Genomic DNA, 14,860 nt, shown 5'->3' with positions numbered 1-14,860 from the left:
AAGGATGTTTCCAGGGAAAAAGCCATCATTATCCAGTTAGATAGTCCCAGCAGATCCCCAGGAATAACCTTGAGTCCCCAGGATGATGAGCTACCTGAACACACTGGGCCTCCTAAATCGGGGCTTCTTGTGTAAATAATGGATCCTTTTAAAAGCCACTCTTACTTGAGTTTCTAAAACGAACAGCCCAAAACAATCGAATTGGTATGTTGGTCTTCTTTTGAGCTTCAGATTTAAATTCAAAGGTTGACAGCTAAATGCAATGTTACATCATATTCACCAATTGCATTTTTTTTTTTTTTTGTATGTAAGTGCCCACCCTTAGGTCCATTTATGAAAAGTTTGCAAAGAGGGCTGAGAATGGTTGTTGAGAAACCAGCCTGGTGGATCTACCCAGCTATGCTTCTAAGTGTGGGCATGTTTAGATTCATGTACAAATTCATAAATATGGTGAAGACTTTTGTTAAGGATATTCATTTTAAGTGAGGATGATATTCATACCAAGATATTGACAACAAAACCAAACCCAAACCAAAAGCCATCTCTAATGCTAGGTAAATTCAAAGGGGCACAATTCCTTTGTCTCTTGTCTTCAAAGACTAACCTCAAACATGCACCCCTTTGCAAGAGTCAAGTTCTCCAGAGAACAAGAAGCCATGTATAAGTTGGGGGCGCTGGAGAGAGAGCCAATGCTACAGAAGGTAATATAAGTACAGAAGAGACAAAGATGGGCTGCGAAACAATTGAACCTGCGGAAATACAAAAGGAGGGAAACCAATTGATGTTGCTACCATTTTAGAAATAAGCTTCCCTAAGTCAAGACCTCAAAGGACAGAAGTCTGATCTGGTGGATAGAATGGAGGAAACTTGTATAGAGATGAAATAAGGAGACCCTGATACTGACAGGACTACAAAACTGGTCCCCTGGTGTATACCTGGGGAACCTGAGCTTCACATTATGAACTGGGCACTGGAGCCAATTTGGAGACCCAAATTAAAAGGGAAACACTTGCTCTTGTGGAAATCAATCATGCAACGATTTAGTTTTCATTTCTCTTTGCATCTCCATCAGACTCAACATGAGTGGAGTGGGAGACCAAAAGGGTGAGGGCGAGTGAGTCCATGTAAATCAGGGCGCTGAGCGTGGAGCCTGGCTAGCGCCTCCTCTCCTTGCTGACAGGTCTGTTTCTGGTTCTTTTACAGATGAAAGGTGCTAAGAAACTTGTGGATATTATTATGCTCTGGGAAACTGAGAATTTGGCACTTTCTTTCCTCCCATCCCACCCCTGCCCTGCTGGCTGACCTATGGCATCTCTCCACTGGGTCTGTTTGTAATTATGCTCCCCATGAAATCCAGGCAGCCTACTCACCAGCCCAGGTGTGCTCAGCACATGCTGTGCCCATCTGGGCAATGAATATTCACTGATGTTTCAAAAGTTAACTGTTCTTCTTTTCTCACCCACTCTCCCATACCTATCACCTGACTCCTGATCAACTCCCTCTTCCACACACTTTTCTGATTACACAACTTAGCCACCAGGAAACGTGATGGTGATCAATCTGCTGTTGACAGTACTAATGCATAATTAATTGGATTGTAAAAGGTTGTAAATTGAAGTCCACATTTCACTTTTTCTTCTTTCTCTTGGGAACAGTGGTGTCATGAGCTATGTTACAGCATTGGCAAGTTTCAGTTTATAAAAGTTACAGGCAATAAGTGATTCTTTTCCACAAGGCATTCTAATGAGACTCTGGAATCCCATGCACTATGTGTGACTGGGCAATCTGTCGCCTCTCAGCCCCCCATCCCTGCAACCCTCAATCCACTAGTGACATGCATTTATAGAGATCATGGTCTCTTCCTTAGGATGAGCACTCAAGCTCTCAATCTATCTGTCCTCCTTTTCTCTCTCTCTCTCTCTGTATGTGTGTGTGTGTGTGTGTGTGTGTGTGTGGCTAATTGATATTTAAAAGTCCACAGAAGCAAACTAAAATCTATCACATAACCTCTGCAAATGACTCAATCACTGTATGAACTAAATGGAGTCGGATTTGGATTGAAATTGTCTGTACATGGTTTCTTTAAGGAAGTTGTAGAGAGCTTTCCCAGTGAGGTTGCATGAATGTGTTAACAAATTATGTTATAACTTTGCAGTGAAAATGGTGTGCAAGTTAATCTGCTTTCAATTGGTTTCCTCAAATAATTGAATCTAAAAGAATATTTTGGATCCACCATTTCTTGGTTCTGTCTGTCTTTCTTAATGTTCTAGATAATTTCCTCATCTTTTGGCTGTGGAAATATTGTGTTTCTTATGTCTGTGTTTATTGTACAATATAATATTATGCTTTTGCCTAAAGAAATTAATAGAAGTAGGTTTAAAAGAAGTGCTTAAATCATCCAATATAATTTTAGAAATCACCAGTTTTATCCTCTGAGTGATATAAAAGGACCAAGTACTGGCTTATATTTTATAACTGAGAATAATTAGCTATCATTGATGAATCAACTATGAACCACAGAGCAAATTTAATACAGGATATAGTCAATTAACTATATTTATGAATTCTGACAGAAACAAAAATATTTTGCAATGGTAATAATTATGATCAATTTTTAAATCACTAATCTTTACCAAAATGTTGTTGGTCTGTTTTCCAAATTGAAAACTAAGTTTAGTGGAAAAATTAGGTAAATAATGTATAATTTTTGATACATCCAGAAACAAGTTTTTCTTTAACTTGCTTAAATTGTTCATATTTTTTTCTACAATGATGTGATGCAGAGAAAAAGAAAATGTTCATCCTTTGACAATTTGAAAACAAAAAAAAGAAATATCAAATCACCAAAAATCATTTTAAAATTTGTTGTGATATGTGGAGACCTATACATTTGTCATTAAATTAGTCTTGAAAAAGCATACTTTCTCCAGGTCAAAGGAGAAAAAAATGTTTATCTCAATGATATTAGTTTTTGCTCTTTAGAAAAATAAATAAATATACCTAAAAATTAATACAATAGGTTTAAAATAAAAGCTAAATCATCAGATATAATTCTAGAAATGACCATTTTTGTCCTCTAAGTGATGTAAAAGTATTAAGTGCTGGTTTATTAAAGTTAATTTATGATATTCTGCACATTTCCATAAGATTTTTTATACATTCAAACAAAATGTTTGTCAAAGTCACTTAAAATGTTTACTTTCTTAAAATGAATATCATGCATTTAAATGCATAAATGAAAAGAACAATAATATTCGAATAGATACAACAAAGCAGAGCATTAAATGTTCTCTTCAAGAATGAATTTTAAACATAAAAGTTAGTACTGTGTTTAGGTATTGCAGTTAAAAGGAATATTGTTTGCAGTCCTTCAGTTTCTAGACCAGGAAACGCTGCAAGCAGAATTAGAACCATGCATAAAGAGTGCATCTGGGTGTTAGACTAAGCTGTACTTAACACTTTTGTCCACGTTTTATCATTACAAGGAAAAAAATGCATATAAGTTACAATGCTCATTTAAAAATCCATTTGTCAATCATTTGAAAAATTGTAGAATTGGTCTTCTTAATTATACAGTCAACTCCTAACTGTTAGGCATTCTGGCTATAATTCATTTATTCCTAATCTTTGACAATAAATCATTGGATTCCCTTGCATGTTTTTGTAATGTCTATAATACCAAGAAAACCTAAGGCTTCTTAAAACTCTTCAAGCTGGTATATTGTACCCAATGGGTGTGCCATTTTGTTCTGAGGCAGTTTAGACTTCTTTTTAGTGAACTGAGAAGGATGTTTAATTCAGGCTTTGTAGAAACTCCATAACCCAGTTTCAAATGACTGACAAACAATTTGGATTCGAGAATGCCATACAACATACCAACTAGCTTAGAAAAGTTATGTTTTGTTTTGTTTTTTTATCAAAGAAGCCACAGGTCTCACCCCATGTAATTCTGATGCTATCAGAATCACTGCCACTGCTTCATGGTATGGGTTAATCCTGTAGCTCATATCCTTTCTGTCTTTTCATTTGTTGTCTGTTTCTGCCACTCCCCAGAAGCCCACCATCCTGCTGTCATATTTTATACCTTTCTAATTCAGATAATTGCCAGCATTTAAAAGGAGAAGCTTTTAAGAGAATTTTCATTCTCACCAGCAGCACTGGCTGCAATTTCAATCCTTACTGTTTTTTTTCACTAACTGTATTTCTATTATATCGAGTGATTTCTATTAACGGATTTCCAGATCTAAGCAACCCTGGATATTCTGTTACAACTCTGTCTGTGGGTTCTTACTGTCAGCCAGGCATGGGAATAGCAGGCATCCTCCACACCTGCTGCCAGAGCCCCTCTCTCTTCCTCCTGATCTGTACCGGGACTTCCTCTTTCACAGGGAGACTGCAGATTCCAGGTGCAGTGTGACAAGCCGGTCCACTTTTTCAGGTCACAGACTACATCAAAAATCAAAATAAAATAGAAAACTTCCTTCCTAGTCTGCAGCTGTTAGAGATGTCATTGCTTATGCATTACCCACAATGTGTAACCTACATTTCTTTCAAATGAGGTCTACCCTTTCCATTTCTTTTATATTCACTTTGTAAATTATGGCAGAGTACACACAGCATGAAATTTAGCATCTTAAAACATTTTTAAGTAGACAGTCCGGTCGCATCAAGTACATTCACTCTGTTCGACTGCTCTCAGCACCATCCATCCACAGAACTGTTTTCATTTTGCAAAACTGAAACTCGGTTCTTCTTGAATAGTAACTGCTCCATTCCCTCTTTGATACAGTCCCTGTCAATCACTTTCTATCCTCCCTCCCCCTGCTTTTAGTGCTGTGTGATTGCTGACTTCTCAGTGCCACATTCCATAGGATGTATTAAAGGGAATCGCTCTAAGAAATTTTCTATAAAGTTGCCACACTTCCAGGTGGCACCAAGGAGGCGGCATTGATCCTGGTTCCAATACGCCCATCTAGGTGGCCAGCCCTGTGTCACCATGCAGCATTTGATGGAAGGCATCAAGGCAAGCTCAAATCATTTTTATTTCCTGGATGCCACTTTGTCCTCCTTCCCTGACCCTAACCCATTCCTCCACTCTTTTCTGCCCTTACATAGGAAAATTATGACACAAAAGGAATGATCATATTTTTTATGAGATAGCAACATTTTTTTTCTACTTTTGTTATTACTTTAGTACAAAAGCCACAGTTAAGTGTTCAGGAAACTATGTTCTATTTCACTTATTAAAAATCATTATTTGACAGATGATAACATTTTTATTAATTTCAGAAGTAGGCCTTTCACAACCCTTCAATCACCAATAATTATTATTCCATTTATAGGAACATTAAACCAACATTTGGCATATGTAAACTAATATTTAAAAACAAAAAACCCCCACACTTTTGGATGAGAGAACTAAAGGAGACAAGGAAAAAAAATTTATTTCAATGCTAAGTATATATTCCTTTGCCTTTTATTATTGTATGATACCTTAAAATCTTATAAAAAGCCCCTTGGTGATAATTAAAGCTATATTAAAATCAAATGATATATTCACATATTGTATCTCTGTAAAATTTAAAATGTGTTTATTGTTCTAACCTATATTTTGGGGGAAAAGATCAGTATAAAGTACTTTTGAAATAAGATTGATATATGGGAAAAAATTTGAATATCTAGGTGTTATATAATCCCAATAATTGTATGTTTAATTTTTCAAGCAGATATAGAACCATTAAGAAGGCCACAGATAAAGGTATATTTAAAACAATGAATTCAAGGACGATGATGTGTCAGCCATCATTTGTGTTCTGCATTGGAATCATAGCCTTCTCATACCACATTTATATGAACATGTCATTTCTAAAAGAAAACAGGAGATCATCATAAACCCCACACTATCGTCTGGATACCTTGAGCAAATACACACAGTTCTCATTACCTTTCCAGAAGTTTTTCGGAAATTTTTGTTTTATAGATATTACAGTAGCATGGCAACACTTACCAAGTCTGGTTGAATGAGAAAGTAGGGAACCCTTCACCCACATACATGGACGGCAAGGACTTCACTTCCTTAAGGACATTAAATTCAAATCTATCCAAAGAATATCAGTAATGTCTTTAGGGATATACTTTGGAAACTTCACTGTTTCCTGGTGTTCAAAGTTATAAACAAATATTACTCATAACTAAACCTTCAAACCTATTTGCAGTTTTTACTTGTTTAACTTTTCCTCTTTCTTTCTTTCTTTCTTTTTTTTCAAATTTTGTACATAAAATTTGTGGCTTCTTTAATCATTTCTCAGTCCAGGTCAGAATTTAATGGTATAACTAATATTTGCTGTGGCTGATCCAGTTCCATGTGGCTTGAGCTTAGAAAGTCTCTATTTTCTCTTAAACAATTTGTTATATGTTTCTGCGTGTTTAAACACAAATCATTCAGCTAGCAGCCAGCGTCATTTCACTTGAACTGGAAATTTGTAAAACAATTTTAAAAGGTTACACTTATGATTGCAGTGTGTTTATATGAAACACAATAGGAAATTAACTCAAAACACTGATAAAAAAAAATCGCATAACATTAATGTCAAACCGTGTCTCTTGTCATGCAATGATAACCTCAGAACACCTCCCTTAGTTTATAAGGATGACGGCGTTGAAAGCTGTGTTTCACTTCTCTACCTTTAAGAAACAGTTTTTATCAGTTTGAGGAAGAATTGTGGTTTTGAAAGTAAAATTTATTTTGTTTACTTCAATCAGATAAAGTTTCCAGGTATTTTGTTCATAATTTTCTACTTATATGTATTGACCTCTTTTACAGGTTTCTTCCAAGAGCTCCACATTGGGATGTCAGAATGGTGCTTGCAGAAATGAAAGGATCCTCATTATGCTAATTTAGGTTCCACTGATAGGCATGTTCTGTTTTATAAATTACATCCTCTTGTCAGAAGTCAAAATGTATTTAAATATCTTCATGGAAATTGTCACCAAGATTTTAAATTGTGTGTCTTATATGCCATTGTTGATTTCATCCATGGGCTTAAAAATGGATATATATATTTATTTTAAGACGTGTGCATGATTGTTTTGTCACAAATGCTGTCTAAATGAAACTTAGATGCAAGTGTAATTTTCATGTATATTTTGATAAATTTTTGCATTTTATAAACACATTTTAATTTGGGGGTTTAATAAGATATGCTAAGTAGTATTAGTTGCTGTATATTTTAGTGCCAACAAGTTTGTTTCCTACTTACTTGGAATTTTCCTGAAGGGTAAAATAAATATACATGTTTTAAAAAAAATATTAAAATATCAAAAATTAAAATGAAAAGTGGATTTGATTTATGAAACTCATTTCCTGTTCACCAAGAAGAAAAAAGCATTTTCAGTTTGCATTTACATGTGACACACTGGAAAACAAAATGCGGTCTCACTGAAATTGAGCATATTTACAAATATCCAAATACTGAATAAATGATTTTTAATGTGAGCTTAAAAGGAAATCTAATAGTTTTATACTTACTACTTAAACCATCAAAAGAAATCTGGAAAAGAACTGAAGACTTACGCCAACATGATCATTTTATTAGAGAAAAAAATGTATTACATTTCCTTTTCAACCATTCCTGATAGAAGATCAGATTTCATTTTTTATAAAAAAGTGTGTCCTGTACTTGGTTTTTGTGCTCATTTGATTTCACTTTTCAGAATGACCAGTACCGCTGTTCGAGTAATCTTTGATGTTAAAAAAAATGGAAAAATCAAAGTGACGAGCTAAATCTCTTCGTTTTTCAAACATATTAATCTTGTCAAGATAATACATAAAAATCAATCCTTGAAATTTTTTCCAGAGCCCTTTCTCCTCTCTTTTATCCAAAATATGAAACCACTTAGAAGGATAAAGCAATGTGAATGACTTCAGAAAAAAAAAATCCTAATTTATATTTTGGCTACATGTATTTAAAAATGACCCAAGGAGACCAGGTTTGCATGGTCAAAAATAATCTGTTTGTGTAACCACTGACATTCATCCTATGTGCTTAGCTCATATGTATGGCAGACTGAGAATCTCTAGTATGGCTTTTTTAACAATTCAACTGAGTTTCAAACCCCTGACAGTAACAAATACAAATTGCACCAGCCCCCAAAAAATTGTTGGGGCTAATTTTAATATTAATGAATTCTTTACAACCTCAGTTCAGCGGTTTCGATTAAGCTTTAATTAGTAGCCAGAGGGGAATCCAAAACAAAAATAAGGAGTTGAATTGCTAATTAAGTTAGTTTGATGAGGTAGAGTTTTAGTAAAAGACTGGTTGTTGTTAGCTGTGCAAGTTCTGACAAGCTAAAAATACTAAAGATTATCATTATTGTAACTAACATTCTACATTACCCACAGCTTTCCACACAGCAGACAGGTCATTAGAGGAGGATGCTTTGGGCTGTCGGTACTGGAATTAAAGCCTTGTTAATAAGAGAGCAGAATATGAGAATAAGAGCCCAAGACAAATCCATGGGACTTTAACTTTGATTGGTTATAAATTAACTAGTTCTTACACCCCACTAAATATATCTATTCACTAACAGTTTTTTTTTTTTCCCCATGCACTGTGGTTCTTGCAAAAATCTGACTTATTAGAAACTGATGTTGCAAAGGAATTTCTTTCTACTCCATTGATGGTGAAAATATTTTACTTTATGTTCAGGTCCTGAACAACTTCCAAAATTCCATGATTTCCTAATGAATTTGAAATTTAAAGTGATAGTGAAGAACAAGGATAAGTTAATGTTGTAAGAAAAAAAAGTATACCTTCTTCACCACTGCTGACACTTATTTTTTAAGTATTGAATACTCTTAATAATAGATTTTATTTAAAAAATGGATGATTATTTCAGACCTGGAACTTAACCCATTGGTATAATTGGCTATTCCTAGTAGGATATGAATGCTCTCCTTGTATCCCCAAAGACTACTAATTATCCCCCTGAAAGCTCTCTGGTGATGGGATTCACCCAGACTGCACAAGAGGAATGTGAGCCATCTTTTGGAGGATTGTGGAGAATGTAATTTTATTTCTCCATACTCCAATGTTTTCTATAATTTGTATTTTATCCTTTTGCTTAAGGTTTCAAAGCCTACAAACCCAATAACTTAGGGATAAGAGAAGACAGAAAAATAAATGATATTGTTTCCGAGGTATTAAATATAAGCCTGGCTATCGGAGCTGCATGGCAGTAGCGAATCGTAATCAGGTACTTTGACTTAACACTGTTTTGTTTTATAATAAGGTGGTTGCCATATGTTGGAAAACCTATCCGCCTGTATCTGAGGGGCTCCGTACCTCTGTAACAAATCCAAAAACTCATTTTATAATACCTTAAATCTACCCATTGTAATGTAGCTCCACAAGTGTAAATCCACATCAAACTTTGCTCATGAATGTGTCTGGAAGATTACGTATATTATCGTGAAAAGCTAAGGAGAAGCAGTGAATTAGAATGCAGTGGATCTAGCAAAAATAACTTTCAGTAAATCTTCTTTTAATGCATAGTTTACAATTTTCTTTTGCTCAGCATGAAACTGATTAAGATCCCCCTTCTAAGGAATATTTCCCCCTTGCATAGACACATTGTTTAATATAGTTACATCCCCCAATACTTGACAAATCAGAATTTCAATGCCGCAAATGTGATGCTTGTTTAACAGCAGCAGAGAGTATTAATAATTTATCTATTTGAATGTAGAATAGTTTCCAATTACAGTCTTTCACATGGTGCAGCAACAGAACACACATTCTCTTAGTGGTGAAATTTTCAGTGTAAGCAAGGTGCTGGTGTCTGTGACAGGAGTTCAGAAACTGATACACATCATTAAGTGTATCTTCATTGATTATTACTTAAGAGCTACAGTGTTAGTGGTAAATAGTAATGTTAACATTAAAACAAGTAATTACATAATAAATAGAAAACAAAAAGAAAACTTCTTTAAATCAACACTATGGGTTTCTCAAGATAAACTGTTCTGAAAGTTTAGAATTAATATCCTGCATTTGATTTTTTTTAAAAAAATTTCCTGTTAAGGTAATGCATACTATAATCAGTTTAAGGTAAGTTATATGAGATACAAAATAATTAGAACACTTAAACTCCAAGTGTCTAACTAGTAACCTAAGATCCTATTTCTCAAATGCCAAATTCACTGGTGAGTCAGAATGAAATTTAAAATAGTAACAACAAGAAAGTCAAATAAATCTGCTATTGAAATAATTTTTAAAATAAGTTTAGTGGGAGGGTCTGGTTTGACCAACAGATTATTTTCCAGTTTTGATATGAATAAAATCTAATAACAAAAAACACTGATTTTAAAAGTAGATATGAATGTTATTTTATTACTTTTTGAATATGAAATGTCTCCAAAAACTTATTAGTCTTGTTCTCCATTTTTGCTGGTTGGATATGAAAGGATGTCACTTAAAATAGGATTTCTTTAAACTCTCAAGAACAGCTGACTTCAGATGAACCAAGAGCATACCAGGAGAACTTACCCTTGGACTTCATGCAAAGAATATTTTAAATGTGATAACACGATAATGTTATGGGATTCATTATATTGATTCCTTAAATATTTCCTCTCATCTCCTGAATTCTATCTTTTTTATTTCATTCATTTCATTCCACATTTTATGCACCTTTCATCAGTTATATGTGCATAAAAACGGGGGCCTCTTAAGGAAAAAAATCAAATGTGCTCCCAAGGCAAGGACCATGAGTTCAGCTGCAGTGAGGGCTATGCTTCTATTCCTCAGGACAAGAAGGTTCCCTCTGCAGAGCCAGATTGCCACTTCTTGTACTTGGCACTGAAATACCATAAAGTCCTTTGATTTTTATGATATGTGAATTTTAAAAGTAGATTAACTTTTATGTTAACATAAAGTGTCTTCTTAAAATCAGATTGTTTGCACATTTTTAAAAGTAAAGAGTTCCTTGAGGAAAGAAAATGATAGAAACCCTTTAAATTATATGTTAAATGTTTAGATGATAATTGCTCGGGGGGGGGAACAACTTTTACAGGCATAAAGAAATTAAGAAATATAAGCACATTTACTTTTCCTTCTTGTCAGCCAGCAGTGTCATTCCAAAAGAAACAACTGTTCTCCTGTGTGGATACAGTACTTGGCTGTTTCTTGAGCTAAGAAGACTTCTTTGCTTCCATTCCAAAGACAAGAACCTACGTGAGATTTTAAAAATGAACACCATGAAAAATAATAAAGCTGTTCATTCTTTAGCATTACCACTCACTTAATCTCTCCTTAAGTAAATAAAACAGCCACAGCTTGCAGAAAGCATTGTTAAAAAACATAATCACCAGACTCATAAAACCATCCCAGGCATTATATTTTTAGAAAAATTAGTGCTGTAAGAATTTTGATAATTATACCCTGATATTTTATAGAGATTTAACACTCTTGCATCTTAAAATTCTATTTGGTCTCCAACTAGATAATAACATGAGCATTTTATTGAAATTGCTATTTACATGTTATTGAAGTTTGTCTTTAAACCACATGAATCACACTAGCATTTCTTAAGTACATCCTGGTGCATAGCTCTGTCCTAAAACTTTTCAAAGGATTACCTCATGTTATCTTTAAGTGAATACTTTAAGGAAACTCTTGTATCGCAGCTTACAAAATATTCACAAGAAAGTTACAAGGCATCAGCATCTTGTAACTACCACTTAGTAAATCCTTCTTTGAGCACAGAATTCTGCTACCAGGGCTAAAAATGGTCACATAACTGCCTCTGGGAGTAGTTAAGTCCACCTGGCTACACAGAACATCCCAGCAGGCTCTCACCCCCACAGGAGAGGAGATGGAGTGGAGTTTCCCTGAGGGATAATTAGGGCTTAAAAGCTTTGTTTGGCAGTGTGGTGGTAAAAGTGGAAATGAAGCTTTCACAAAGATTTTATTGCTCTTTTGATATCAAAAGAGGAGATCTACAATAGAGACGGAAGCCACCATCATGAGGGCTATTTTCCTCTCTGCAGATCACCACCTGGTGAAGAGTCTGGCACACACTGCAGAGTTCCTAAATACCTGTTCGAAGGAATGAATGAAAAGTGCCACTCCAGAAAGAAGGCAGTTGTTATGTAAATTACATATCCACATAAAACAGGGGAACTGAAAATGTTGCCCTCTCTAGAAATGGCAACTGAGGGGGTCAGCATTTTAGATGCCCAGAGAATCCACTGGGAGTTTTGGAGCAGCAGAGGCAGCCCCGTGGCCACCTCTTGATGAGGGGCCGCCTGGGAACAGGAACTTTGTCGGGGGGCCCATGATTTCACATGATCTTTCTAGAGGAGGGACGACATCTTCACAAAGACCTCCAAGATACCGGTTCTGGTGGACGGTGGACGGTGGAGGTATATGGGGCCAGGCGGGAGGGAGATACCAGGGGGTGATGCTGTAGGCAGCGTGTCCTGTGCAAGGGGACTTGGGTGAAAGAACATGTGCATATGCTACAAGATAAAGTAAAAGAAGGAAATCAATCGTTTATTGATTGTTCCAGTCTGTCATGCATACTCTGGGCAACAGCTAAGAGGCAAAGGTTTCCCCTGATCCCGTTAAGTCCCGTCCTCTGTCCCACCCTCTCTGTTCCTCAGGGCATCAGCCGCACCTCCAGCACGGAGCCCACATAGCAAAACCAAATGCTGTTTCCTCTTCATCAAGAGCTCCCCAGGGAGAATCTTTCACTTTTGCAGGCGCCACGGACTCCGTTCCAAGGCTCATGTGTGGGGTGGGTGTTCAGTCGAGGTGTCAGCGCAGGGAATCCTAGCAGTTAGGCGCCAATGCACCCTCTGTAACTGGATCTTCTTACATCTGTGGATTTTCCCTCTCAAAAGTTCATAAAACAGGGAGGAAAGGAGAAGAATCGGGGAAAGGGAGATTAACACCTTCAGCAATAATTCTTGCAATTTTATAGGGCTCTGTAATAGATCAGAAAAAAAGGGACGAGCAATGTCACTGTCCTGTGAGACAGTGTGGGAAGACATGAAGAAGCAGGAGAGGTTCCTGAAGAAATGTGACTTCATGTCCAAAAATTGGCACAGAAAGTCCTCCCCCTGTGTGTGAACTCTAATTGCTTAGGTGCAAACACAGTGGATACTGATGCTGTCCTTTCTCAAGCCACCACAGAGGATGCACCCAAACAATTATTTTCAAGTCACCCCATCTCAGCCTCTTGCCTTGAAAACGTCAAGCCAACCTTCTCACCTACCCATAAAATCCCATGATCAACAAGTTAGGTAAATGCTAATAAGTGCTAAACTCTAAGGTGGATTTTGTTGCTGTTCTTTCATTGTCTTTTTTGGGGGGGAAAAAAAACAGCTCAGAGCAATGCTCAAATTTTAGGAGAAACTGATAACACTAGTTCCCAGAGAATTATATTCATTAGACTTTACAGTAGACTATATTTATCATGACCACTATAGAAGTCCATAATTTTATTTGATAAAATAAGCATATAATTTTTAAAAATATTTTTCAGTTATAGATGGATGCAATACCTTTATTTCATGTATTCATTTTAATGTGGTGCTGAGGATCGAACACAGTGCCTCACATGTGTGAGGCAAGCGCTCTGCCACTGACCCACAACCCCCGCCGAAGTATGGCATGTTTTTTAGAACTGCAATGATTGCTATAAACCAATGAATTAAAAATAAATCTACTTTTTGAAAGAGGATTTGTTACAGTTATTGTGTGGCTACTTGCAGTCACTCTCATAGTTTTGTGAAAACTTTTCAGGGGTTGGTTTGTGGAGCTAAGGAGTGGAGGACATTGTACAATCTCACTTGGATTCTCTTGATGGAAGAACTTGGTATTCCAGAAGATGAGCACACAAACAATGTGATTATTCATCCATTCTTTGTATTTTGCTAAAAAAGCCATGCTAATTTTTGGCTCCAGACAGAAATGATCTGGCAAGACAAAAGGATTGTTCTTTTTTCCTGCTTTACAACTATATGATCCTGTTACTAAAAATTAAGATCCAATACAATTCTTACTCAGAGATGATTAGCCAAGACCTTCATGGCCAGAGGGTTAATGGTGCTCTGTGTAGGTTTTTAGCAGGTGTGAAGGGCTAGGTTTTGAACTCGTAGGTCAGGGTCACATCCCTCCTGGACTACAATTTGGCAGACAAAACAGAGTTCTTTAACCTGTTGTGACATTAAAGATAGATGAAACCAAATAAATGATATTAATCCCTCTCTCATAGTGAAAACAAATCAAAAGTATATCATTAGTAATAAACTATGACTTCATTAAAATGCCACACATAACAGGATTAGAGAAGAATGTGTCAATAATTGGCAAAGGTTTGTCATTCATTAATTATCACCTTTGTATGAATACAAACTTGTTATCCTCACGTATTATAGGTGAAAGATTACTTTTAAAAAACCCATGATATTTGTGATTTTGTTTTGTGGATTTTTATACCTTATGTTTAAGAGATCGATTGAGAGATATTTTAAAAAATCTTTATTTCAAATAAATATTCTCTGAGTGAAAGATGGTGGTATTTTCATAAGTAATGCCTGTAACAATCGTGGTAGAAAAAATAAAATAATTTTTCATATAGATAATTGCACAATTTTTAAATTTGCTTTCATTTTCTCACTTGCCTCTGTGGAAACAAAACATAAATGTTAGTTCATTTATGGTTGATCATTCCAGCTTTTTCCTACTGGAATTACTATAGTTGGTTTTCAGAAGAAAAATTGATAAGCAAAATTCAGCTCATAAAATTATGTTTACTTAAGTTTGTCACCAGATAACAATTTATATTGAGGTTT

This window comes from Marmota monax, unplaced genomic scaffold, assembly GCF_021218885.2.
Source record: "Marmota monax isolate L192 unplaced genomic scaffold, Marmota_monax_Labrador192_F-V1.1 WCK01_AAM20220418_F8-fsc00178, whole genome shotgun sequence".
Lineage (NCBI taxonomy): Eukaryota > Metazoa > Chordata > Mammalia > Rodentia > Sciuridae > Marmota > Marmota monax.
This window is presented reverse-complemented; position numbering follows the sequence as displayed.